The sequence below is a fragment of the Balaenoptera borealis genome, assembly GCF_965194805.1.
Source record: "Balaenoptera borealis genome assembly, chromosome: 10".
In the NCBI taxonomy this organism is placed as follows: Eukaryota; Metazoa; Chordata; class Mammalia; order Artiodactyla; family Balaenopteridae; genus Balaenoptera; species Balaenoptera borealis.
In genome coordinates, this window is record NC_138874.1 from 40805763 (window position 1) to 40821235 (window position 15473).

Consider the following 15473-nt stretch of genomic DNA (forward strand, 5'->3'; position numbering starts at 1 on the left):
GAAGAAGTGGTCCATGTACACATGGAATATTAGCCATGGAAAACATTGAAGCACTGCTCTTTGAGGCACCATAGATGAGCCTGGAGATAATCACAAAACATGAAGTAGGTCGGAAAGCAAAACACCTATATCCTATATTATCACTTATGGCATTATCTAATAACTGGCACAGATGAACGTATTTCCAAAGAGAAAGACACTCACAGGCTGAGAAAACAAACTATGCTCATCTGAAAGGAAAGGAGGGGGGAAATTGAGAAATGAAGATTAGTGTTACTATACATATACAAATACATATTTTGTACATGTATCAAAAAGACCGAACATATAGCAAGGGAGGTCGACGGAACACTGTAATATTTTACATGGGAAGAGGATCTGTACATTAATAGACATACATAATGTACAAATGAACCAGATTGTGTACACCTAGGATAAACAATATTCTAAACTTTACCCAGATTAAAAAACTTTTAAAAACCAAGAAGAAGTAATGAGACATAAACTTATGGGGATTTCTCCTGGCAAATTCCATTCTAATTTACAACCTAGGACAATGACTTCCAGAAAGGCTCTGCTGCCCTAGTACCCAGATTGGGGAATGGAGAAATGCTACCTCCTTGTGGCCGTTTCCCACAACAGCAGGTTTGAACCCACTGCGAAAGGTCACTAAATTTTCACCAACTTGCAGTTCTGTAAATGACACCTGCCCTCCAGAAAATTTCTGGGGTCAAAAATCGACCAGAAAATTCAAAAGAGGGCAACCTTCGAGGAAGACAATTTCAAGAGCTATACTGTACTCACGGTTTTTTCTTTTAAGAGAAAAGAGAACGATGTAGGAATATGATGAATTTTAAAAAATTTAATGACAGGCATACCCATATTACAAAAACCTATCAGCTCACAGCAGTCAGAATGGCCATTAGGAAAAATGCTGCAAAAAATAAACGGTGAAGGGAGTGTGGAGAAATGCGTACCCTCGGTTGTAAGGGGGGGCATGTAAAGAGCCACTAATGAAAACACAGTGTAGGTGCTTTGAAAAGGGAAACATTGAGCTACCAGTCAATCAATCACAACCACTGCTTGGCCTATCACCTGAGAAAATGAGAATCAAAAAGTCACAGGCTGGCAAACCTGTACGCCAGCAAGATTTACCATAGCCAGCACTTGGAAGCAATGAAAATGTCCATCAACCGAGGAACGCACCAAGAAGAAGTGGTCCACGTACACAATGGAATATTACTCTAATAATAACTATAAATGAAATTTAAAAACAAACAAAAGCAAGGAGACATCAACATTTGTGGGTTTATCCGGGCACATGGCACTCTAACTTATAACCGAAGAACACCACTGGCCGGTAGGTCTGTTTCCCTAGTACCAGCAAGGGGAACGTAGAAAGGCTGCCGCTCTCTGGCCGTTACCTGCAAAAGCAGGTTTAAAGCCTGAGCTAATGGTCACTTCATATGAACAAGTACTGCAGGGCTGTAAATGAAAGCTGCCCTCAAAATGTCTTGAGGGAGATAATGGCCAAAATATTTCAAATGGTGACACATACTTTAAGAAAACACTTTGAAGAAATAAGCTCTAATCACAGCTGGAAAAATAAAAAGGACATGTCTTAAAGATCAATTTCAACGCATTATGAGACACATGCAAATTCAACCACAAAGAGGTATCAGCTCACACCACTCAGAATAACCATCAGCAAAAACTACAAAGAATAAATCCTGAAGGAGCTGGGAAGAAATACATACCCTCCACTTTAAGTGGGACGTAACCTGGAAAGAGCCACTAAGGAGAACAGAATAGAGGTGCCTTTAAAAGGTAAACATTGAGCTACCATATGTTCCAGCAGACCTATTCCTGGACCTATAAACTAAGAAGACAGAATTGGAAGGACACAGGCACGCAAATCTGCATTGCATAGTATTACAGTAGCCAAGATATGGAAGTAACCAAAAAGTCCACCGACAGATGGGTGGACAAAGAAGAACTGCTACCTGTACAGATGGAATATGAGCTAGTGAAAAAAATGAAACGATGCCATTTCCAGCACCACAGATGAGTCTAGAAGTAATCACGCAACTTGGAGTAAGTGAGAAAGCGAAAAACACATATCCTATCGTATCACATATAGGTGTTACCTAAAAAATGATACAAACAAAGATATTTCCACAGAGAAACACTTTCATAGATTCATTAAAAAACTTATGGTTCACCAAATGGACAGGTGTGAGGATTGGATACATTACCATATTGAGGTTAACAGAGAGATACAAACACATGTGAAATATAGAATCACCAAAGACCTACGCAATACCAAGAGAAGACTACTCAACATTGTGTCATAACCTACATGGGAAAAGGATCCGAAGAAGAATAGATATATGTATATGTGTGAAAGAACCACATCTTGCACACCTAGAACAAACAAAACATTGTAATCAAGTTTGCTGTGAGAAAAAATAAAAATTAAGTTAAAAATACCAACGAGAAGTAAGGAGACATAAACTTAAAGGGCTTTTTCCTCGCACATTCCATTCTAATTTACAACCTAGAACACCACTTCCAGTAAGGCTCTGTTGCCCTAGTAACCAGATTTGGTAAAGGAGAAATGCTGCCGCCTTGTGGCCGATTCCCGCAAGAGCAGCTTTTAACCCCCAGCTAATGGTCACTTACCATTCACAAGGACTCAGGGCTGTAAAGGACACCTGCCCTCAAAATTGTGCTGAGGTAGGGAATGGATAAAAAAATTCAAAACAGGCAAAATGTTCACGAAGATAGTATGAAGAGGTAAGTTTTACTCACTCTCTTTTTAAAAAAAGGAAAATGGATAAAAGCTCAGCCTCAGGAAGTATTAGACTCATGCAATCTAATCTACAAAAAGTTTTCAACTCACACCAGTCGACTGACCATTGGCAAAAAGTCTACAAACAATAAATGCTGAAGAGGTTTAAGAGAACTGTGTACCCTCTAGCTGCTGGTGAGATGTAAAAGGGTTAAACGCTAATAATGAGAACAGAAAGAAGCTGCGTTGAAAAGAAAAATTGAGGTACCATTCAATCCAGCAGGCGCACCAAAGGGCCTCTCACCTGAGAAGACCAGAATGAAGAAGACCCGGGCTGCAAAAGCTGCACTGCAGCCTTATTCACAATAGACAAGACAGTGAAGCAACCAAAATGTCCATCAACAGACGAAAGGATAAAGAAGAAGTGGTCCATGTACACAATGAATACTAGCCATGGAAAACAATGAAACACTGCTCTTTGAGGCACCATAGATGATCTTGGAGATAATCACAGAACATGAGGTAAGTCGGAAAGGAAAAGTCCTATAACCTATGATATCACTTATAGGCGTTATCTAATAACTGACACAAATGAACATATTTCCACAGAGAAAGGCAATCACAGACTTATTAAAAAAAAAAACTATGCTTATCTAAAAGGAAAGGTGGGGGGAATGGATACATGAAGATTAGCGTTACCATATGTATACAAATACATATTATATACATATATCAAAAAGACCGACCATATAGCAAGGAAGGATTACGGAACACTCTGTAATAATTTACACGGGAAGAGGATCTCTACATAAATCGGTATATATGATATGTAGATGAACCAGAGTGTGTACACCTTGGACAAGCAACATTCTAACCATTACCCCAATTGAAAAAATTAAAACAACGAACTAGGAGTAATGAGACATAAACTTATGGGGGGTTTTCCTGGCACATTCCATCCAAATTGAAAACCTAGGCAGACAACTTCCAGAACGGCTCTGCTGCCCTAGTACCCAGATTTGGGAATCGAGAAATGCTGCATCCTTGTGGCCGTTTCCCACAACAGCAGCTTTGAACCCACTGCAAAAGGTCACTAATTATTCACCAATTGCAGGTCTGTAAATGACACCGGCCCTCCAAAAAATACTGAGGTCGAAAATCGACCAAAAAATTCTAGAGTGCAACCTTCCAAAAAGAAAATTTGAAGAGGTATATTACACTCACACTTTCTTTCTTTTTTCTTTTAACAGAAAAGTAAAAGGCGTGGAAAAATGATGAATTGTAGGAATTTTTACAGACATGTAAACCCAAATTACAAAAACCTGTCAGCTCACACCAGTCAGAATGGCCATCAACAAAAATGCTGCAAACTAGAAATGCTGACGTGATTGTGGAGAAATGCGTACCCTCGATTCTAAGGGCGACGTGGTAAGAGCCACTAATGAAAGCACAATTGAGGTGCCTTGAAAAGGTAAACGTTGAGCTACCATACCAGTCAATCAATCATACCCACTGCTGGGTCTATCCCCTGAGAAAAGGAAAATCAAAAATCACAGGCTGGCAATCCTGCACTCCAGCAATATTTACCATAGGCAACACTTGGAAGCAACGAAAATGTCCATCAACAGAGGAATGCACCAAGAAGAAGTGGTCCATGTACACATGGAATATTAGCCATGGAAAACATTGAAGCACTGCTCTTTGAGGCACCATAGATGAGCCTGGAGATAATCACAAAACATGAAGTAGGTCGGAAAGCAAAACACCTATATCCTATATTATCACTTATGGCATTATCTAATAACTGGCACAGATGAACGTATTTCCAAAGAGAAAGACACTCACAGGCTGAGAAAACAAACTATGCTCATCTGAAAGGAAAGGAGGGGGGAAATTGAGAAATGAAGATTAGTGTTACTATACATATACAAATACATATTTTGTACATGTATCAAAAAGACCGAACATATAGCAAGGGAGGTCGACGGAACACTGTAATATTTTACATGGGAAGAGGATCTGTACATTAATAGACATACATAATGTACAAATGAACCAGATTGTGTACACCTAGGATAAACAATATTCTAAACTTTACCCAGATTAAAAAACTTTTAAAAACCAAGAAGAAGTAATGAGACATAAACTTATGGGGATTTCTCCTGGCAAATTCCATTCTAATTTACAACCTAGGACAATGACTTCCAGAAAGGCTCTGCTGCCCTAGTACCCAGATTGGGGAATGGAGAAATGCTACCTCCTTGTGGCCGTTTCCCACAACAGCAGGTTTGAACCCACTGCGAAAGGTCACTAAATTTTCACCAACTTGCAGTTCTGTAAATGACACCTGCCCTCCAGAAAATTTCTGGGGTCAAAAATCGACCAGAAAATTCAAAAGAGGGCAACCTTCGAGGAAGACAATTTCAAGAGCTATACTGTACTCACGGTTTTTTCTTTTAAGAGAAAAGAGAACGATGTAGGAATATGATGAATTTTAAAAAATTTAATGACAGGCATACCCATATTACAAAAACCTATCAGCTCACAGCAGTCAGAATGGCCATTAGGAAAAATGCTGCAAAAAATAAACGGTGAAGGGAGTGTGGAGAAATGCGTACCCTCGGTTGTAAGGGGGGGCATGTAAAGAGCCACTAATGAAAACACAGTGTAGGTGCTTTGAAAAGGGAAACATTGAGCTACCAGTCAATCAATCACAACCACTGCTTGGCCTATCACCTGAGAAAATGAGAATCAAAAAGTCACAGGCTGGCAAACCTGTACGCCAGCAAGATTTACCATAGCCAGCACTTGGAAGCAATGAAAATGTCCATCAACCGAGGAACGCACCAAGAAGAAGTGGTCCACGTACACAATGGAATATTACTCTAATAATAACTATAAATGAAATTTAAAAACAAACAAAAGCAAGGAGACATCAACATTTGTGGGTTTATCCGGGCACATGGCACTCTAACTTATAACCGAAGAACACCACTGGCCGGTAGGTCTGTTTCCCTAGTACCAGCAAGGGGAACGTAGAAAGGCTGCCGCTCTCTGGCCGTTACCTGCAAAAGCAGGTTTAAAGCCTGAGCTAATGGTCACTTCATATGAACAAGTACTGCAGGGCTGTAAATGAAAGCTGCCCTCAAAATGTCTTGAGGGAGATAATGGCCAAAATATTTCAAATGGTGACACATACTTTAAGAAAACACTTTGAAGAAATAAGCTCTAATCACAGCTGGAAAAATAAAAAGGACATGTCTTAAAGATCAATTTCAACGCATTATGAGACACATGCAAATTCAACCACAAAGAGGTATCAGCTCACACCACTCAGAATAACCATCAGCAAAAACTACAAAGAATAAATCCTGAAGGAGCTGGGAAGAAATACATACCCTCCACTTTAAGTGGGACGTAACCTGGAAAGAGCCACTAAGGAGAACAGAATAGAGGTGCCTTTAAAAGGTAAACATTGAGCTACCATATGTTCCAGCAGACCTATTCCTGGACCTATAAACTAAGAAGACAGAATTGGAAGGACACAGGCACGCAAATCTGCATTGCATAGTATTACAGTAGCCAAGATATGGAAGTAACCAAAAAGTCCACCGACAGATGGGTGGACAAAGAAGAACTGCTACCTGTACAGATGGAATATGAGCTAGTGAAAAAAATGAAACGATGCCATTTCCAGCACCACAGATGAGTCTAGAAGTAATCACGCAACTTGGAGTAAGTGAGAAAGCGAAAAACACATATCCTATCGTATCACATATAGGTGTTACCTAAAAAATGATACAAACAAAGATATTTCCACAGAGAAACACTTTCATAGATTCATTAAAAAACTTATGGTTCACCAAATGGACAGGTGTGAGGATTGGATACATTACCATATTGAGGTTAACAGAGAGATACAAACACATGTGAAATATAGAATCACCAAAGACCTACGCAATACCAAGAGAAGACTACTCAACATTGTGTCATAACCTACATGGGAAAAGGATCCGAAGAAGAATAGATATATGTATATGTGTGAAAGAACCACATCTTGCACACCTAGAACAAACAAAACATTGTAATCAAGTTTGCTGTGAGAAAAAATAAAAATTAAGTTAAAAATACCAACGAGAAGTAAGGAGACATAAACTTAAAGGGCTTTTTCCTCGCACATTCCATTCTAATTTACAACCTAGAACACCACTTCCAGTAAGGCTCTGTTGCCCTAGTAACCAGATTTGGTAAAGGAGAAATGCTGCCGCCTTGTGGCCGATTCCCGCAAGAGCAGCTTTTAACCCCCAGCTAATGGTCACTTACCATTCACAAGGACTCAGGGCTGTAAAGGACACCTGCCCTCAAAATTGTGCTGAGGTAGGGAATGGATAAAAAAATTCAAAACAGGCAAAATGTTCACGAAGATAGTATGAAGAGGTAAGTTTTACTCACTCTCTTTTTAAAAAAAGGAAAATGGATAAAAGCTCAGCCTCAGGAAGTATTAGACTCATGCAATCTAATCTACAAAAAGTTTTCAACTCACACCAGTCGACTGACCATTGGCAAAAAGTCTACAAACAATAAATGCTGAAGAGGTTTAAGAGAACTGTGTACCCTCTAGCTGCTGGTGAGATGTAAAAGGGTTAAACGCTAATAATGAGAACAGAAAGAAGCTGCGTTGAAAAGAAAAATTGAGGTACCATTCAATCCAGCAGGCGCACCAAAGGGCCTCTCACCTGAGAAGACCAGAATGAAGAAGACCCGGGCTGCAAAAGCTGCACTGCAGCCTTATTCACAATAGACAAGACAGTGAAGCAACCAAAATGTCCATCAACAGATGAAAGGATAAAGAAGAAGTGGTCCATGTACACAATGAATACTAGCCATGGAAAACAATGAAACACTGCTCTTTGAGGCACCATAGATGATCTTGGAGATAATCACAGAACATGAGGTAAGTCGGAAAGGAAAAGTCCTATAACCTATGATATCACTTATAGGCGTTATCTAATAACTGAAACAAATGAACATATTTCCACAGAGAAAGGCAATCACAGACTTATTAAAAAAAAAAAACTATGCTTATCTAAAAGGAAAGGTGGGGGGAATGGATACATGAAGATTAGCGTTACCATATGTATACAAATACATATTATATACATATATCAAAAAGACCGACCATATAGCAAGGAAGGATTACGGAACACTCTGTAATAATTTACACGGGAAGAGGATCTCTACATAAATAGGTATATATGATATGTAGATGAACCAGAGAGTGTACACCTTGGACAAGCAACATTCTAACCATTACCCCAATTGAAAAAATTAAAACAACGAACTAGGAGTAATGAGACATAAACTTATGGGGGGTTTTCCTGGCACATTCCATCCAAATTGAAAACCTAGGCAGACAACTTCCAGAACGGCTCTGCTGCCCTAGTACCCAGATTTGGGAATCGAGAAATGCTGCATCCTTGTGGCCGTTTCCCACAACAGCAGCTTTGAACCCACTGCAAAAGGTCACTAATTATTCACCAATTGCAGGTCTGTAAATGACACCGGCCCTCCAAAAAATACTGAGGTCGAAAATCGACCAAAAAATTCTAGAGTGCAACCTTCCAAAAAGAAAATTTGAAGAGGTATATTACACTCACACTTTCTTTCTTTTTTCTTTTAACAGAAAAGTAAAAGGCGTGGAAAAATGATGAATTGTAGGAATTTTTACAGACATGTAAACCCAAATTACAAAAACCTGTCAGCTCACACCAGTCAGAATGGCCATCAACAAAAATGCTGCAAACTAGAAATGCTGACGTGATTGTGGAGAAATGCGTACCCTCGATTCTAAGGGGCACGTGGTAAGAGCCACTAATGAAAGCACAATTGAGGTGCCTTGAAAAGGTAAACGTTGAGCTACCATACCAGTCAATCAATCATACCCACTGCTGGGTCTATCCCCTGAGAAAAGGAAAATCAAAAATCACAGGCTGGCAATCCTGCACTCCAGCAATATTTACCATAGGCAACACTTGGAAGCAACGAAAATGTCCATCAACAGAGGAATGCACCAAGAAGAAGTGGTCCATGTACACATGGAATATTAGCCATGGAAAACATTGAAGCACTGCTCTTTGAGGCACCATAGATGAGCCTGGAGATAATCACAAAACATGAAGTAGGGCGGAAAGCAAAACACCTATATCCTATATTATCACTTATGGCATTATCTAATAACTGGCACAGATGAACGTATTTCCAAAGAGAAAGACACTCACAGGCTGAGAAAACAAACTATGCTCATCTGAAAGGAAAGGAGGGGGGAAATTGAGAAATGAAGATTAGTGTTACTATACATATACAAATACATATTTTGTACATGTATCAAAAAGTCCGAACATATAGCAAGGGAGGTCGACGGAACACTGTAATATTTTACATGGGAAGAGGATCTGTACATTAATAGACATACATAATGTACAAATGAACCAGATTGTGTACACCTAGGATAAACAATATTCTAAACTTTACCCAGATTAAAAAACTTTTAAAAACCAAGAAGAAGTAATGAGACATAAACTTATGGGGATTTCTCCTGGCAAATTCCATTCTAATTTACAACCTAGGACAATGACTTCCAGAAAGGCTCTGCTGCCCTAGTACCCAGATTGGGGAATGGAGAAATGCTACCTCCTTGTGGCCGTTTCCCACAACAGCAGGTTTGAACCCACTGCGAAAGGTCACTAAATTTTCACCAACTTGCAGTTCTGTAAATGACACCTGCCCTCCAGAAAATTTCTGGGGTCAAAAATCGACCAGAAAATTCAAAAGAGGGCAACCTTCGAAGAAGACAATTTCAAGAGCTATATTGTACTCACGGTTTTTTCTTTTAAGAGAAAAGAAAAAGGCGTAGGAATATGATGAATTGTAAAAAATTTAATGACAGGCATACCCATATTACAAAAACCTATCAGCTCACAGCAGTCAGAATGGCCATTAGGAAAAATGCTGCAAAAAATAAACGGTGAAGGGAGTGTGGAGAAATGCGTACCCTCGGTTGTAAGGGGGGGCATGTAAAGAGCCACTAATGAAAACACAGTTTAGGTGCTTTGAAAAGGGAAACACTGAGCTACCAGTCAATCAATCACAACCACTGCTTGGCCTATCACCTGAGAAAATGAGAATCAAAAAGTCACAGGCTGGCAAACCTGTACGCCAGCAAGATTTACCATAGCCAGCACTTGGAAGCAATGAAAATGTCCATCAACCGAGGAACGCACCAAGAAGAAGTGGTCCACGTACACAATGGAATATTACTCTAATAATAACTATAAATGAAATTTAAAAACAAACAAAAGCAAGGAGACATCAACATTTGTGGGTTTATCCGGGCACATGGCACTCTAACTTATAACCGAAGAACACCACTGGCCGGTAGGTCTGTTTCCCTAGTACCAGCAAGGGGAACGTAGAAAGGCTGCCGCTCTCTGGCCGTTACCTGCAAAAGCAGGTTTAAAGCCTGAGCTAATGGTCACTTCATATGAACAAGTACTGCAGGGCTGTAAATGAAACCTGCCCTCAAAATGTCTTGAGGGAGATAATGGCCAAAATATTTCAAACGGTGACACATACTTTAAGAAAACACTTTGAAGAAATAAGCTCTAATCACAGCTGGAAAAATAAAAAGGACATGTCTTAAAGATCAATTTCAACGCATTATGAGACACATGCAAATTCAACCACAAAGAGGTATCAGCTCACACCACTCAGAATAACCATCAGCAAAAACTACAAAGAATAAATCCTGAAGGAGCTGGGAAGAAATACATACCCTCCACTTTAAGTGGGACGTAACCTGGAAAGAGCCACTAAGGAGAACAGAATAGAGGTGCCTTTAAAAGGTAAACATTGAGCTACCATATGTTCCAGCAGACCTATTCCTGGACCTATAAACTAAGAAGACAGAATTGGAAGGACACAGGCACGCAAATCTGCATTGCATAGTATTACAGTAGCCAAGATATGGAAGTAACCAAAAAGTCCACCGACAGATGGGTGGACAAAGAAGAACTGCTACCTGTACAGATGGAATATGAGCTAGTGAAAAAAATGAAACGATGCCATTTCCAGCACCACAGATGAGTCTAGAAGTAATCACGCAACTTGGAGTAAGTGAGAAAGCGAAAAACACATATCCTATCGTATCACATATAGGTGTTACCTAAAAAATGATACAAACAAAGATATTTCCACAGAGAAACACTTTCATAGATTCATTAAAAAACTTATGGTTCACCAAATGGACAGGTGTGAGGATTGGATACATTACCATATTGAGGTTAACAGAGAGATACAAACACATGTGAAATATAGAATCACCAAAGACCTACGCAATACCAAGAGAAGACTACTCAACATTGTGTCATAACCTACATGGGAAAAGGATCCGAAGAAGAATAGATATATGTATATGTGTGAAAGAACCACATCTTGCACACCTAGAACAAACAAAACACTGTAATCAAGTTTGCTGTGAGAAAAAATAAAAATTAAGTTAAAAATACCAACGAGAAGTAAGGAGACATAAACTTAAAGGGCTTTTTCCTCGCACATTCCATTCTAATTTACAACCTAGAACACCACTTCCAGTAAGGCTCTGTTGCCCTAGTAACCAGATTTGGTAAAGGAGAAATGCTGCCGCCTTGTGGCCGATTCCCGCAAGAGCAGCTTTTAACCCCCAGCTAATGGTCACTTACCATTCACAAGGACTCAGGGCTGTAAAGGACACCTGCCCTCAAAATTGTGCTGAGGTAGGGAATGGATAAAAAAATTCAAAACAGGCAAAATGTTCACGAAGATAGTATGAAGAGGTAAGTTTTACTCACTCTCTTTTTAAAAAAAGGAAAATGGATAAAAGCTCAGCCTCAGGAAGTATTAGACTCATGCAATCTAATCTACAAAAAGTTTTCAACTCACACCAGTCGACTGACCATTGGCAAAAAGTCTACAAACAATAAATGCTGAAGAGGTTTAAGAGAACTGTGTACCTTCTAGCTGCTGGTGAGATGTAAAAGGGTTAAACGCTAATAATGAGAACAGAAAGAAGCTGCGTTGAAAAGAAAAATTGAGGTACCATTCAATCCAGCAGGCGCACCAAAGGGCCTCTCACCTGAGAAGACCAGAATGAAGAAGACCCGGGCTGCAAAAGCTGCACTGCAGCCTTATTCACAATAGACAAGACAGTGAAGCAACCAAAATGTCCATCAACAGATGAAAGGATAAAGAAGAAGTGGTCCATGTACACAATGAATACTAGCCATGGAAAACAATGAAACACTGCTCTTTGAGGCACCATAGATGATCTTGGAGATAATCACAGAACATGAGGTAAGTCGGAAAGGAAAAGTCCTATAACCTATGATATCACTTATAGGCGTTATCTAATAACTGACACAAATGAACATATTTCCACAGAGAAAGGCAATCACAGACTTATTAAAAAAAAAAAAAACTATGCTTATCTAAAAGGAAAGGTGGGGGGAATGGATACATGAAGATTAGCGTTACCATATGTATACAAATACATATTATATACATATATCAAAAAGACCGACCATATAGCAAGGAAGGATTACGGAACACTCTGTAATAATTTACACGGGAAGAGGATCTCTACATAAATAGGTATATATGATATGTAGATGAACCAGAGTGTGTACACCTTGGACAAGCAACATTCTAACCATTACCCCAATTGAAAAAATTAAAACAACGAACTAGGAGTAATGAGACATAAACTTATGGGGGGTTTTCCTGGCACATTCCATCCAAATTGAAAACCTAGGCAGACAACTTCCAGAACGGCTCTGCTGCCCTAGTACCCAGATTTGGGAATCGAGAAATGCTGCATCCTTGTGGCCGTTTCCCACAACAGCAGCTTTGAACCCACTGCAAAAGGTCACTAATTATTCACCAATTGCAGGTCTGTAAATGACACCGGCCCTCCAAAAAATACTGAGGTCGAAAATCGACCAAAAAATTCTAGAGTGCAACCTTCCAAAAAGAAAATTTGAAGAGGTATATTACACTCACACTTTCTTTCTTTTTTCTTTTAACAGAAAAGTAAAAGGCGTGGAAAAATGATGAATTGTAGGAATTTTTACAGACATGTAAACCCAAATTACAAAAACCTGTCAGCTCACACCAGTCAGAATGGCCATCAACAAAAATGCTGCAAACTAGAAATGCTGACGTGATTGTGGAGAAATGCGTACCCTCGATTCTAAGGGGGACGTGGTAAGAGCCACTAATGAAAGCACAATTGAGGTGCCTTGAAAAGGTAAACGTTGAGCTACCATACCAGTCAATCAATCATACCCACTGCTGGGTCTATCCCCTGAGAAAAGGAAAATCAAAAATCACAGGCTGGCAATCCTGCACTCCAGCAATATTTACCATAGGCAACACTTGGAAGCAACGAAAATGTCCATCAACAGAGGAATGCACCAAGAAGAAGTGGGCCATGTACACATGGAATATTAGCCATGGAAAACATTGAAGCACTGCTCTTTGAGGCACCATAGATGAGCCTGGAGATAATCACAAAACATGAAGTAGGTCGGAAAGCAAAACACCTATATCCTATATTATCACTTATGGCATTATCTAATAACTAGCACAGATGAACGTATTTCCAAAGAGAAAGACCCTCACAGGCTGAGAAAACAAACTATGCTCATCTGAAAGGAAAGGAGGGGGGAAATTGAGAAATGAAGATTAGTGTTACTATACATATACAAATACATATTTTGTACATGTATCAAAAAGACCGAACATATAGCAAGGGAGGTCGACGGAACACTGTAATATTTTACATGGGAAGAGGATCTGTACATTAATAGACATACATAATGTACAAATGAACCAGATTGTGTACACCTAGGATAAAAAATATTCTAAACTTTACCCAGATTAAAAAACTTTTAAAAACCAAGAAGAAGTAATGAGACATAAACTTATGGGGATTTCTCCTGGCAAATTCCATTCTAATTTACAACCTAGGACAATGACTTCCAGAAAGGCTCTGCTGCCTTAGTACCCAGATTGGGGAATGGAGAAATGCTACCTCCTTGTGGCCGTTTCCCACAACAGCAGGTTTGAACCCACTGCGAAAGGTCACTAAATTTTCACCAACTTGCAGTTCTGTAAATGACACCTGCCCTCCAGAAAATTTCTGGGGTCAAAAATCGACCAGAAAATTCAAAAGAGGGCAACCTTCGAAGAAGACAATTTCAAGAGCTACATTGTACTCACGGTTTTTTCTTTTAAGAGAAAAGAGAACGATGTAGGAATATGATGAATTTTAAAAAATTTAATGACAGGCATACCCATATTACAAAAACCTATCAGCTCACAGCAGTCAGAATGGCCATTAGGAAAAATGCTGCAAAAAATAAACGGTGAAGGGAGTGTGGAGAAATGCGTACCCTCGGTTGTAAGGGGGGGCATGTAAAGAGCCACTAATGAAAACACAGTTTAGGTGCTTTGAAAAGGGAAACACTGAGCTACCAGTCAATCAATCACAACCACTGCTTGGCCTATCACCTGAGAAAATGAGAATCAAAAAGTCACAGGCTGGCAAACCTGTACGCCAGCAAGATTTACCATAGCCAGCACTTGGAAGCAATGAAAATGTCCATCAACAGAGGAACGCACCAAGAAGAAGTGGTCCACGTACACAATGGAATATTACTCTAATAATAACTATAAATGAAATTTAAAAACAAACAAAAGCAAGGAGACATCAACATTTGTGGGTTTATCCGGGCACATGGCACTCTAACTTATAACCGAAGAACACCACTGGCCGGTAGGTCTGTTTCCCTAGTACCAGCAAGGGGAACGTAGAAAGGCTGCCGCTCTCTGGCCGTTACCTGCAAAAGCAGGTTTAAAGCCTGAGCTAATGGTCACTTCATATGAACAAGTACTGCATGGCTGTAAATGAAACCTGCCCTCAAAATGTCTTGAGGGAGATAATGGCCAAAATATTTCAAATGGTGACACATACTTTAAGAAAACACTTTGAAGAAATAAGCTCTAATCACAGCTGGAAAAATAAAAAGGACATGTCTTAAAGATCAATTTCAACGCATTATGAGACACATGCAAATTCAACCACAAAGAGGTATCAGCTCACACCACTCAGAATAACCATCAGCAAAAACTACAAAGAATAAATCCTGAAGGAGCTGGGAAGAAATACATACCCTCCACTTTAAGTGGGACGTAACCTGGAAAGAGCCACTAAGGAGAACAGAATAGAGGTGCCTTTAAAAGGTAAACATTGAGCTACCATATGTTCCAGCAGACCTATTCCTGGACCTATAAACTAAGAAGACAGAATTGGAAGGACACAGGCACGCAAATCTGCATTGCATAGTATTACAGTAGCCAAGATATGGAAGTAACCAAAAAGTCCACCGACAGATGGGTGGACAAAGAAGAACTGCTACCTGTACAGATGGAATATGAGCTAGTGAAAAAAATGAAACGATGCCATTTCCAGCACCACAGATGAGTCTAGAAGTAATCACGCAACTTGGAGTAAGTGAGAAAGCGAAAAACACATATCCTATCGTATCACATATAGGTGTTACCTAAAAAATGATACAAACAAAGATAT